At 47.1% G+C, this 13,994-nt stretch overlaps 1 protein-coding gene across 1 annotated transcript in view; it reads right to left on the bottom strand.

Annotated features, from left to right (window-relative positions):
• Window positions 1-3,738: 3,738 nt before the first annotated feature.
• TMEM67 (transmembrane protein 67) overlaps window positions 3,739-13,994 on the bottom strand; it is a 74,535-nt gene continuing 64,279 nt past the window's right edge. The window contains exon 29 of the transcript XR_005594275.1: window positions 3,739-3,755. The gene's annotated coding sequence lies outside the window, so the exon portion shown is untranslated. The remainder of the gene's footprint in view (window positions 3,756-13,994) is intronic.

The following is a 13,994-nucleotide window of genomic DNA, read 5'->3' as shown; positions in this document are numbered from 1 at the left end:
GGATGAAATCAAATTATACATTATAAACTCCAGCTCCTACATATCCCCCTTTTGACACTAAGATTATTAATCGCCAGTGTCACTTCTTATGTAGTAAAATACTGGGATGTGATTTGGGCCTGTGGCTCTAGCTTTGCATACATTTGTTTTATCCACCAGCATATTTTAAACATTTCAATTAAACACATACAATTTAAAACCAAAAACAATTAGGGGTAGTAACATAAGTATGCCAGTAGTTGTGGGAGACCATCCAGATAATATGAATGGTTCTGTTTCCCACATTGTTTTGTTTGTTTTTAGGAACTATGTTACCTTTTTACCTTTTTAAACAGATAATTGGTAACTGTTTGCCATTCAATGCTAAGACTGATAGAGAACTCAGCTAAATCAGTGCTTACAGTAAGCTGAGACTTTTTGGTTGTGGCAAATAGTAAATGTGATTATTGGTAAACACAGTACTTACATTACATGTACATTTGTCTACTGGTGGGTTGCTAACACTTTTATCCTTTTAAAACACTTCTTTCCAAGAATTAACACAGACATTGCCCGTTATACAATACTTTGATCTAATTATTAATTTTATCCCACATACAGGATCCTAGTGAGGTGTCTTTACTACAGGGCTTTGGAGCAACAGGCATGGATAAGCATACCCACTTTTGAGGAGTCCACTTGGTACAACCTCTAGTGTCCAATAGTTTCCCTTCCTCCCCAGCCCACTGGCTTGAGGTCTGAGGTAGCCAGAAGGATCCCAGGTGCAATCTGTGGAGTGGGCTAACTTTCCATATCTTCCAGAGCCTGTTGGTGTGCAATTTTAACAACAATTTCTTCACTTAACAAATTTTGTCTTACCGCACTGGAGACATACTGCATCCAGTTATATTGATAGGTATTAAACAATTTTTTTTTTGCTTTAACAGATGTATCAAAACCTTATTTTTTTTTTTATATTACCCAAAACATTTTATGTTCTAAATATCTGCATTTCAGTACATTTCATAGCTATTGAAGTATGATTTTTTTTAACTTTCATTTGTTTTTGTAATAGGTTGTTCTGTAGCTGGTATTAGCTTTTTCTGATTTTCTGAAAGACAAAAAACATTTTTCTACCCCTTTCAGGGTGGCATTGATTGTCGCTTAAAAGATTCCTTTCTTTTACAAATACCGTTGCTGATTGCAGGCAAAACAGAGGAATTACACCCATATTTTCCTGTGTGTTTTTTTTTTTTTTTTATAGGCAGGCCAGGTTTTAATGGCTTCTACTTTTTAAGGGTTATGGGGAAATTATTCCACTGTTGAGGTATACCACCTCATGAATTTAATAACTAAAGTTTTTCTTCTTATATAGCAGACCAAGTTTGTCATGTTTTTCCTGCTGTGTTGAGCTTTAAGTTTATTCACAGGTAATAGCTGAGAAGCATCATTACCATATTACCTTAAAGGATTTTTTCAAAAATCATACATACTATACGTTGTTACAGGGGTACTTACTAACATTACATTTATTTCAATGTTTAATATTAACAATAACATTAGCATCAAATCTATTAAAGATATCTTGTTATACCATGTTTTGTTTTTATTTAGGCAATTTCTTTTGTGCTGGCAGTTTTCACCTTCCTTTATCAGTTAGGTAATTTGCATCAACACAGGCTTGGTTTTTGGATTCAAAGCCATCAGCAGAGCTCAGAGACTCTGTCTTAAAAGGGACACAATCAACTTTCACCAGAGTTTTGATTTCTTTCCACTTTCAACTCCTGCTTACAAAACAAACAGAGATCTGAAAAAGAAAACACAATCTATTGCGGCTCTTTTTGGAGCCCTAATAGGATTTTAATTCAGTAGCATATTTCATTTGTATTTCTTTTACCCCTTTTTACAATATACACTGCACATGTCCTAGGGAAAAAGCACATTCCTTCTATACATTAGCCATATCAATTTTTACATACGATGTAACTGTTTCTTTTTTTTCTTACAGAGTTTTCATGTACCCTTATCAAAAGTGACAGTCTGATTACACAGAGCCATTTTAAGGCTTAATTTTTTAACATTGCTTCTTTTTGTTTTATGCACCTCACCTCTGCTGTTGCTTCAGAGGGGCACTGTTAATTTTTTTTGTTTTTTTTTTATTTTGTCCAGCTACGATTTGCCTCTTCCCACCACTGAATGAAACAATTAACCTCTTCTTTAGCCAATTTAGTTTTAGGTTGGCCGAGTTTGTCCTTTAAGATGTCCACTCGGTCTTTGTTCCAAGATTTTAACAGTGGCCACTGAGTTTTGGGATCCCCCTGAGTTAGCCTAGACCATTTTTCCAGAAATTTACAGGAGTCCGGACCCATCCTAAATACATAAAATGAGCCGGTGTTCGTTTAGGGAACTGTTCCGACTTAGACGTCTGGTTACCAGTACAGGAGGACTTTAGACACCAATCGCACAAGAAGGAAATTCGGGTTCGTCAGAGCAACACACAAAGGAGCCCACAGGCTACTGCCTCAATTGCCCTTGCTTTCACACCAGGGGTTTTACCCAAAGTGTGGTGCGGCTGCAATTGTGCAGATTCCACTCACTCAGACCGCAGGGACAGGAACCCCTTGGTCAGCCGATCCCCGGACAGAGATGGCACCCAGACTCAAACACTCCACAGGAAGACGGATAGACACAGAGACAGGACAGTCCTCAGTCCGGACAAAACACAGAAATAATTACCTGACCAGATTCCTGATGTCAGATCCTGGGATCCCTACCAGAACAGAGTGGGAACCAACAGGTTCAATGGCGTAGACTTCACTGTGGTCGTGCACCTTTCCGTTCTGGTGGAGGACCGCTCGGCCCAAATGCCCAGGTGCCGGCTTCCACGGTCGTCCTACAAAAACAGTCAGGAATCACACAGCCCCAGTGAAGACGGTTGCCATCTCGGTGGAACCTCCAAATTGTCAAAGTTAGACTCAGGACTCACAGTTTGTCAGACCACTCTGTTTTATTAGCACAGTGCTCTGCTAATGACACCCAGATAATGTGAGCCCCATGCAAGACACAAACTATCTTATTTATACAGATAAAAGGATGAGAACTTAACAAGATAACAAAGGGAGCAGAATCAGATAAGTTTACCTGGGCTAGGCATGCATATTTTATTTCCTTACTAATTACTACCCATCTTCTGTTAATGTTTTGCCATTAGCACCATTGTTTATGCCTAATGTTTCTTTTCCTGGCACCTGTATTTCAACATTTCTTATTTCTGCTTAAAGGTACATACAACATTTCTTTAATCCATTCTTATTTTTACAATATAATTCATTCTACTTTCACACAATGAACAAGAGACCAAAAATATATTTAAGGCTAATTTGTCAAATAACAAAATGTACAGTTGAGAAAAGGTTCTACTTCCTCTGTGCACACAAAGGGGAAGATTTTCAGAGGCACAAATAGAAGCTAAATGCCAAACTCCCATTGACTTCCTGTCATATTAATTTTGTGTCTGATATGTCATCTGTTGAGGATTCTCTTGCATTACAAGGGTGGTGGACTTGGTGATCTAATTTTTCTACCCAACACCATATGATCACAATATTGTAGCTTTGTTGACACAAAATTAGCTCACATGTACCATTAGATCAAGTTGATCAGGATGTTGTGGATCATTTTCAACCTCTGAAACTTTGTTGGATGTGAATCCTGAAATGGACCAGCATGCAGGTAACGTGGGCTTGTTGAAGAATACGAGGGATTATTCTCCTCTGCTGAAAACATCGGATATAAATGAGTGCAGTCCTCCAAACAATCTGCCCAAAATAGAAACAAGGGGCTTTGCTCCTATACTGTATTCAGCTTCATGGATGCAACTCCTCTTCACATCATTGGAAGCTGACATCCAAGAGGAAGAATTCTGGCCAAAACCTTTTGTTATATAAATCCTCATGCTAACTATCATCTATCCTCTTGCAAAGAGTTCTCCAGATAGGGGATGAGATTTGGCCAGTCATTTAAAAAAAATTTGAGAACAAATTTTTATGGCAGGTGGAGATACAGCATTTTGCCAAAAATTCAGATACCTCAAAATATGCTGTTTTGTTTTTAACCTTAGTTTTCATATAGCCACCTCACATCACACTAGAGTTACATCACATGGGCTAAGTCATAGCTGTAGTGTAAAATTCCAGGGTATTTCCTAGAAAACGACGACAAACTTCAGTAACTGTCATTTTTGCCTGCATTCCCAAACACACAAAAACCTGACTACAACAATAAAAAACCCTCCTAGGTCCTGGTGCAACTTTCCCTGAAAAACATCCATTCTGAACACATGAGTATGTGCAATCTCCGACCCATTGTCAGCGTTAAAACATAAACCACATGCCTGTTAAATGAGTTCTAACTGTACTTATAGGATATTCTTGTTGAAGAGATAAAGGTATGTGTGCGGTCCTGGGAAACTCAGGAGCAGAGTGAACTGCAAACTACTTTCAGTTCCCTGTTCCTGGCACCCTAGGCTTTTTGTTTGGTCTATCAGCTCTCATTAGGGCACTTTCCAGGGACAACCTCTGTGGCAAATTTTTCTGTGATGCTGCTGCAACTGGAGCATTCTGCTTTGTCTTTTAAAAGTCATCTAGAGCGCAAACATTCTGCACTGTTGCACAAAACAATTGCTCCTCCAGTGCCACATAAATGCCAAAAAAGCAGTTACTGGGAACAGCCAAGGGCCCCTGGAGATTGCTGCTGATAGAACAGAGTAGAAAGCTTGGCTTGGCAGGTGCAGGGGAAGATGAAGTTAAGACGCCTGTTTTTAAAGTGTTTGCATTGAAAATGCTCATCCAACCATTTCAATTTAGGGTGACATTCTGAATAGAAGAAAAAGGAAAATAAAAATAACACACAATGATTAAAAATCCCTAATGATGTGTCCCAGGGTGAACAGGGTATAAATAACAGCAGCAAGAAAGGGTGTTCTAAGAAATAGCATCCAAGTGCTATTGAGTAACATGAAGATTCAAACAAACAGCCTGAGTCCATGCAGACAGCTGCCTTCCAAAGGGCTTGTGCTTTAGAAGTAGGATGACCACATGTCCCTAAAAACCAGAAGATGCTCTATTTTCAGGACCCATCCTGGTGTTCCTGGTGGTTTTACAGAAAAACTTGTTTTGTCCATTTTTTTGAAAACTCCTGCCGACTTTGACTAGTTGAACAGCCAGCAGTGACAGCAGATGGGCTGAGTCCATATATATATATGGATCTCAAGGAGCGCATCCAAGCGCATCCAATCAGGCCTGTCAAATGTCCTGCTCTGCCATCCCCACAACACCACTCTGAACAGACTAACAGTAACCTCACTGGTGACACAGAGCACTTGGACTCCTCAGCAAACTCCTCCTCCTGTGCTGCCCTCTCCAGCCCCCTGATTTAATTAACCCACTATACATTTTGGCAATCTGGGCTCCTTATCCCACAGTCAGCGTAGCACAGACCAAGCCACAGTGTTGGCTCAATTTGGGGAACCCCCAGTAAATCACAAATACCATGTGTCAACATTTCATTTAAAAATATGTTAAAGAGTGGGTGAAACAGCATATTTCCTTGTGCACAGCAAAAAGCACTCCCCTTTCAGCCTTAGTAACATAATTCTGAGGTTATGGGTTCAAGCAGGAATCACCAAGTTGAGGTAGGCTGGAACACAGGAAAGCTGTGATAATATGGGCATTTACCCTCCAGTGCAACAGCACCAACCCCTTGTGACTGGGGAGTTTAGGGGGTTACCCAATCAGAACTTTAAAATCTATTGGGATTTCCTGAATGCATCTAACTGGGAAGTTAGGAATTCTCTCTCCAAGTTTCTGAAAAGAAATTGAAACTTTTATATGAGGAAACCAGTAAGACAATATTTTTAAAGTCAACACTGTTCCAAGACTAAATAAGCAAGAGAAAAGCTATTTTAAAATGTCCCTGTTTCAGTCTTGGCCAGATTACAACTTTCAATACTCATTTATACTCTAAAGAAAAATTATATTTTATAAATACATTATTTAATCAGGGCATTCATAACTTCCCCACTAAATAATTAATCTAACATGTTCTTTTTGGAGCAAACATTTTCATAGTCTGTGCCTCTAGACAGAAATGGGAATTAAATAATTGATGAGGTTTCAACATGTGCTTTTGTGGATTCTTCAGATATGTACATTCTCTGCAGCAGTCAGCTGGTGCCCAAATTAACTAGTAGGGCTGAAGGTAGCCAGTGCCCCTTGTCTCAGCTTCCTACACTGCTGTAATATGTTCATAGTGAAAAACAGGACAGTGCCTCCAGTGGTGTGATAGAGAAGCATTTTGGGCAGGATGGAAATAGAGGAGGGATCCTCTCTATTCCCTCCTCACTCTGGGAAAGAAAATCTGGGAATTTCACAGTAAAGGGCAGGGGGGGGGAGCTATAGTGCCAACGCAGAAGTAGCTTGGACAGAGACATACTTTTCAGAAAAAAAATTATGAACATTTACACACAAAAAATTTAAAACGCCATGTGATTCTTTGTAGCCATTGGTCACATTGACCCAGCTTGCCAGAGGAGTAACACATACAACACAATTCAGGAGGATTATTTTTAAAGCAGAAAATCTCAGTGAACACCTGATGGTCACCATATTTGTTTACAAAAGCAGTTCAGAGATGCCTGAGAGACATATTGAGCCAAACTCACCCCTGGTTACATAAGTCTTCTGGCCAGAAGTTCCAGAGTGCTCTCTAATCTTTCTATGGGAAAAAGGGGAAAGTGCTGCCATAGAGAGCTTCAATTACATAGGCTACATACCCACAATGCCTCTAGTGACACCTTGTGAGTCATCATAAATAGACATGAACTTGAATTTTGCGGGGTAGTGGACTCCCAGAAAGGCTCAGAGGAGAAAGAGCTCAATATGAAGTGGCCACGGTTCAGCTCAAGGGTCCTAAAACGTGATCTTGGTTCCTGTCATGGAGGACAGCTTCAGCAAGGCCCTGCCTACCCTGCACCTGAATAACTAATCTGAATAACTGAATAACTAATCTGGTTTAGGGGGTGGGACCTCTAGGTATTACCACAGGAATTCTCCAGTCTCCATTTTGCCTTCCCCACTATGCTTCATGGCACCTATCCCATCCGTTGGAGGAGGATGCCTCTCCGGTGCAGTTTTGCACCGCTCCCCCTTGGCCGTCCCACTAAAGATTGCCCTCCCTCTGCTCAGGCAGGGCATCAGGAGCATCTGAGGCACCCAGATCAGGGCCCAGGAGTCTAAGGTAGGATGCTTTGGCACCCCAATGGCAGCCTCAGTGGCAATTCTGGACCCCTTGGGCATACCATCAGGCCCAGAGTACCCACCCACGCCCCCAGCATCCCACTGTCTTCCAGAGGCAACTCTCAGCTGCCCACCCCAGGACCCTCCACAAAACCTGGACCCAGCCCCACATTCGCTTGTGGAGGCTATGCCCAGTGCTCATGAGAACCCAGTCCCCGAGGATCAAGAGGCCACCATGGAACCAGTCCTACCGGTGGCTTCCTCCTCGTCATCCCTTGACGAGGCGGGGGCAGGCACTTCAATGTTTGGGCCACCACCCATGGATTACAAGGCCCTGCAGGAACCCCTCCAACGAGTAGCCCTGAAATGAACCTCCAAGTGGAGGAGGGGGTCGAACACGAGGACCCTATAGTGGACATCCTGGCACCAGAGGGGCCCTCTAGGGTGGCCTTCCATATTATAAAAACTATTCAATCCAATGCCAAAACTATTTGGCAAATGCCTGCCTCCGTTCCTCCTACAGCCAAGGGGGCTGAATGTAAATACTTTGTTCCCACTAAGGGATATGAGTATCTCTTCACCCACCCTCCCGCATGCTCTCTCATGGTGGAGGCCATAAATGAAAAAGAGGCAAGGTCAGCAGGCCTCTGCACCCAAATCAAGAGACTCTAAATGGCTTGATTTGCTTGGAAGGAAAATTTATTCCACAGGGGGTCTCTCTCTCAGGATCACTAATCAACTCATGGTCCTGAGCAGATACAACTATAACTCATGGCCCTCAATCTTCAAATTTAAAGAGCTCCTCCCCTCTGAGGCACAAGCGGAGTTGGGAGTCATTGCCGAAGAGGGTAAAGTTGTCGCCCAGACTTCCCTTCAAGGCTCCCTTGATGCCGTGGACTCGGCTCTGGTGTCTGGGATTGCGATGAGGTGCAGTGCCTGGCTCCAATCCTCTAGTCTTCCCCCGGAGGTCCAGCAAACCCTACAGGACCTTCCCTTTGATGGCCAGGGCCTATTTGCTGAACAAATGAATTCCAGAATACATAGCCTAAAGGACTCCTTGAACACAATAAAGTCCCTCAGCATGCACACTCCAGCGACCCAAAAGCAGCCCTTTAAACTGCAGACCACCCCGTAGGTCCAGACAGGACTTCTCTTGTAGGAGAAGTAGATACAATTGACGCAAGCCATCATGTCCTCCCTCTGGGCAGGGCAAGGGGCAATTCAAACCCCTCTTCGGGCCCTAAGCACTCCTTTTGAATGTGTGCACGAGGACGGATTACAAGTCCACAACCCCGTTAGCTCCCCTCCTTTCGTGGACCGTCTATCCTGCTTCTACTGTGCATAGTCCCTTATTATGTCGGACCGGTGGGTGCTCCGCACGGTAGAGACGGGATATTCTATCCAATTCTGCTCCTTCCCAGTCTCCCATCCCCCTTACCCATCCCTCTTCAGGGATCCCTCTCACAAGCAACTTCTTGTCCAGGAGGTACAGGCTCTCCTCACTCTAGGAGCAGTGGAGGAGGTCCCTCAGGAGCTCAAAGGCAAGGGTTTCTACTCCCGATACTTTCTCGTCCCCAAAGAGAAGGGGGACCTCAGGCCCATTCCAGACCTGTGGGAGCTCAACAAGTTCTTAGTCAGCTTGAAGTTCCGTATGGTCTCCCTGAGTACAGTCATCCCTTCCCTAGCCCCAGGAGATTGGTACACCGCCCTCGATATGAAGGACACTTATTTTCATAAATCTATCACCCCAGCTCACAGACGGTCCCTCCGCTTTGTGGCGAACAAGGTGCATTATCAGTTCACGGCTCTCCCATTCGGGCTGTGCACAGCACCTTGTGTTTTCACCAAGTGCATGGTGGCTGTAGCAGCTTTTCTCTGCCACCACCACGTGCACGTCTACCCTTACCTAGACGACTGGCTCCTTCGGGGCTGCTCCCGTCAGCAGGTGGAATCGCAGTTGCAGACAGTCAGACACATTCGAACGATTAGGTATCATTCTCAATGTCAACAAATCGGTGCTCACCCCAACTCAAAGGATAGAGTGCACTGGAGCAGTTCTGGATGCAACTCAAGTGAGAGCGTTCCTGCCAGAGACGCGTCACCTGGCCCTCTCACAGATAATCAGCACCCTTTGCAGCTTCCCCACCACCATGGTGAGGCAGTGTCTCAGGCTCCTAGGCAATATGGCATCCTGCACTTAGGTGGTTCAACATGCCAGGTTATGCCCTTGCAAGCGTGGCTTGTGTCTGTGTATCGCCTGGGCCGCGACAGTCTGGACATAGTAATGACCATCCCTTGGCACACCCTCAATTCCCGGTGGTGGTGGCTGGATCCCTGCATGGTAGGCACCTGGGTTCCTTTTCACCCACCCCAACCCACCTTGACTTTAGTCACAGACGTGTCTGCATTGGTCTGGGATGTGTATCTTGGAAGCCTGACAACTCAGGGCTTATGGTAAGTAGAAGAACTGGCTCTGCATATCAAAGAACTCAGGGCGAGCTGCTGCTTTTCTAACACGCTTACAGGGCCCCTGCTTTTCTAACACACTTACAGGGCCACTGTGTAGCAGTATTGACAGACAACACCATGGCCAGGTTTTATATAAATAGGCAAAGTGGAGCCAGCTCGTCTCCTCTCTGTCAGGAAGCCCTCCTACTGTGGGAATTTTGTCTAGCTCACTCCATCCTTCTCCAGACCTCATACCTGCCAGGCATTCAGAACGTGCTGGCAGACAGTCTGAGCAGATGTTTCCTCACACACGAGTGGTGGATTCACCCGGACATCATCCACTTCATCTTCCGCAGTTGGGGGTTTCCCCAAATTGACCTGTTCACCACACGGGCCAACAGAAAGTGCCCAATCTTTTTCTCCTTTAGGAGTCACAGTCCAGGCTTGGTCACAGATGCATTCATGATTCCATGGTTTGGTCAGCTGCTATACGCCTTCCCACCATTCCCACTCATCTACAAGGTGCTTCTCAAAGTCCGCAGGGACAAGGCAGATGTTATTTTGGTGGCCCCAGCTTGGCCTCGCCAGTGCTGGTACCCCACCCTCATGGACTTGTAGGTTCAGTCACCAATACAGCTACCTCTCACTCCTGACCTCATTACACAGGACCATGGTTGCCTCCTTCAACCAGACCTTCAGTCTCTCCACCTCATGGCCTGGAGAATCCATGGCTGAATCAGGCAGAGCTCACTTGTTCAGATCTGATGAGGCAGGTACTTCTAGAGAGCCGCAAGTTGTCTACTAAGGCCACATACAGAGCAAAATGGAAGAGGTTCTCCAGCTGGTGCGCCCAAAGGCAGGTGCTCCTGCTCCAGGATCCCATCCCTTTTATTCTGGACTATCTTCTGTACCTGAAAGACCAGCATTTGGTTCTCTCAAGGTCCACCTTGTGGCCATCTCGACTTTTAACCCAGGTGATTCCAGGTGTTCACTGTTCGTGCACTGCATTGTGGGATTTTTCCTGAAAGAACTGAAGAAGACACATCCCCCCATCCCAGCCTGGGACCTTAACCTAGTCCTCTCCCGCCTCATGGCCCACCCCCATTTGAGCCTTTAGCTTCTTGTTCATTCCTCTACCTCTCTTGGAAGTTTGCTTTTCTGATGGCTATTACCTCAGCACAGTGCATGTCTGAACTACGGGCCCTCACCTCTGAGCCTCCGTACACTATCTTCATAAGGACAAGGTACAACTTAGACCTCATCCAGCTTTCCTTCCCAAGGTGATGTCCCGCTTCCATATTAGCTAGGACATCTTCCTGCCAGTTTTCTATCCAAAGCCACACAACAGCCCTCAAGAACATCTGCACTCGCTGGATGTTAGGAGGGTGTTCACTTTCTATATCAATCGCACAAAACCATTCCGCAAGACAACCCAGTTGTTAGTTGCTATAGCAAAGCGGATGAAGAGTTTACCAGTCTCTTCCCAGCGGATCTCCTCCTGGATCATGGCGTGTATCCGCACTTGTTTTGACTTGAAGGTTCCTCCGCCTGCCATCACAGCTTACTCCACGAGGTCGCAGGCCTCGTTGACAGCCTTTCTATCCCAAGTACCTCTCCAGGAAATCTGCAGGGCTGCGACGTGGTCTTCAGTGCATACTTTCATGTCGCACTATGCCATCGTCTACCAATCTAGGGATCATGCAGCCTTCGGCAGAGTGGTACTTCGGTCAGCAATACTTTGACTCCAACCCCACCTCTGAGGCAAGGCTTGGAAGCCTTACCTCTAGGATTTGCGCCGCCCCAAGCAGGGCAGCACGCTGCGGGGGGTGCTCTGGGGTCGCCGGTCCCGCGGCTCCGGTGGACCTCCCGCAGACGTGCCTGTGGAGGGTCCCCTGGTCCCGCGGCTCCGGTGGACCTCCCGCAGGCATGTCTGTGGGAGGTCCACCGGAGCCGCGGGACCGGCGGACCCTCCGCAGGCGCGTCTGCGGGAGGTCCACTGGAGCCGCGGGACCGGCGGACCCTCCACAGGCGCGTCTGCGGGAGGTCCACCGGAGCCGCCTGCCACCCTCCCGCGGGACGCCGCCGCAAGCGTGCACTTGGCGCGCTGGGGTCTGGAGCCGGCCCTGCTTGGAAGTCACCTAACTGGAACTGATATGAGCAGGGATGGTGCAAGGATGTTTCGCGCCCTAGGTGAAACTTCCACCTTGCACCCTCCCCCATCCCCGAGCCCTGCGGCAGCTCCCTGCGCCCCCGTGCCCTGAGGCATTCTCCCTCCCCGCAGCAGCTCCCCCATCCGCCCTGAGGCACCCACCCTGCGGCAGCTCCCCACCCCACCCTCCGCCCTGAGGCACCCCCCACGAGGCAGCCGTGTGGCAGCTCCTCACCCCCACTCCATCCTGAAGCACACCCCCTGTGGCAGCTCCTCCCCACCCAGCCCGGGGAGCCATGCGGCAGCTCCCTGCCCCAGCTCACCCCTGCTCCGCCTCCTCCCCAAGCATGCCATCGCTGCTTCACTTCTCCCGTCTCCCAGGCTTGCGGCACCGATCAACCTAGGCGCAACAAGCCTGGGAGGCGGGAGAAGTGACACAGCAACAGCCTGCTCGGGGAGGCGGAGGAGGGGTGAGCTGGAGCGGGGAGTTCCCCTGCGTGCCACCCCCCCGTTACTTGCTGCAGGCGGCCCTCCCCATGCCCTCCTGCCCCAGCTCCCTCCGCCTAAATGCCGGCGGTGACCGGGGGTGGCCGAAGATCCGGCCGCTGCGATCGCCGTCAAAGAAAATGCTGCCCCCCCCAAATCCTAGTGCCCTAGGCAACCGCCTAGGTCGCCTAATAGGTTGCACCGACCCTGGATATGAGCAAGCACTCGAAGAATTAAAAATGGTTACTCACCTTTTTGTAACTGTTGTTCTTTAAGATGTGCTACTCATATCTATTCCATTCCCCCACACCGTCCCCTCTGTCAGAGTAGCCAGCAAGAAGGAACTGAAGGGGGGTCTGGCCAGCAGGGTCACATATAGAGTGCCATACCGGCACCACTCCAGGGAGCTCCACGGCCAGCCCGACAGATGCTGCTAGGGAAAAGTTTCTGACAGCCGTGCACGCAGCTAGCGCACATACCTAACTGGAATAGATGCGAGCAACACATCTTGAAGAACAACAGTTACAAAAAGGTGAGTAACAGTTTTTAATTTCAACAGTCTTCTACACACCAAACAGGACAGTCATACAGAGCAATCTGGATAGTTTGGTAAGCTGGGCTCATTCAGACAAAATGTGTTTTAATACAGCCAAATGTAGTTAGACATCTAGAAACAAGGAATGCAGGCCAGGTCTACAGAATGGGGGGCTGTGTCCTGGAAAGTATCGACTCAGATAAAGAATTTAGGACTCATAGTGGACAAGCATCTGAACATGAGCTCCCATGGCAATGCTGTGACAAAAAGGGCTAACGCAATCCTTGGATGTATACACAAGAGAACAGCAAATAGGAGTTAGGGAGGTGATTTTACTTCTGCATATGCTATTAGTGAGACCCCTACTGGAATACTGCATCTAGTTCTGGTGTTCACATTTTTTAAATGATGCTGAAAATTGGAGAGAGTGCAGAAGATTCACAATATTTATTCTAGGGTAGGAGACAAGGTCTCCCAGTGAGAGACTTCAGGAGCTCAATCTGTTTAGTTCAGTGATCCCCCACGTGGTGCCCGTGGGTGCCGTGGCGCCCGCTGGGGCATTTATGTCCGCCCGCCTAGTGCCCAGCAGGGGAGAGAAGCCGTGGCCCTGCGCCTGCCGGGGACAGAGAACTCAGGCTGCGGGCACGGTGTTCTCTGTTCCCGGCAGTTGCGGGGCCTGCCTAGTGCCCAGCAGAGGAGAGAATCCAGGGCCCCATGCCTGCTGGGGACAGAGAACTCCGGGGCTGCGGGCGCCAGTGTTCTCGGTCCCCAGCAGGCGCGGGACCTGCCTAGTGCCCAGCAGAGGAGAGAATCTGGGACTCCGCGCCTGCTGGGGACAGAGTACTCCGGGGCTGCGGGCACCGGTGTTCTCTGTCCTCACAGCTTCTCTCTGGATTCATATATTATGTAATATTAAATATGATTTTTTTGTATTATTTAATGTACAAATACAGAATAAGCCTTGAAAAATTGTTGGCGCCCGCCACACTCTTCTGAAAACATAGATGTGCTACTAGTCACAAAAAGGTTGGGGATCACTGGTTTAGTTTATCTGTTCAGCAAGCTTTGCATGAAGCAGAAGGATTTCAATACAGAATTCATT

Source organism: Mauremys reevesii, linkage group 2 (assembly GCF_016161935.1).
Source record: "Mauremys reevesii isolate NIE-2019 linkage group 2, ASM1616193v1, whole genome shotgun sequence".
NCBI classification, from domain to species: Eukaryota; Metazoa; Chordata; order Testudines; family Geoemydidae; genus Mauremys; species Mauremys reevesii.
The sequence above is the reverse complement of the archived record's forward strand: the minus strand, read 5'-3'. Positions and strand labels throughout refer to the sequence as shown.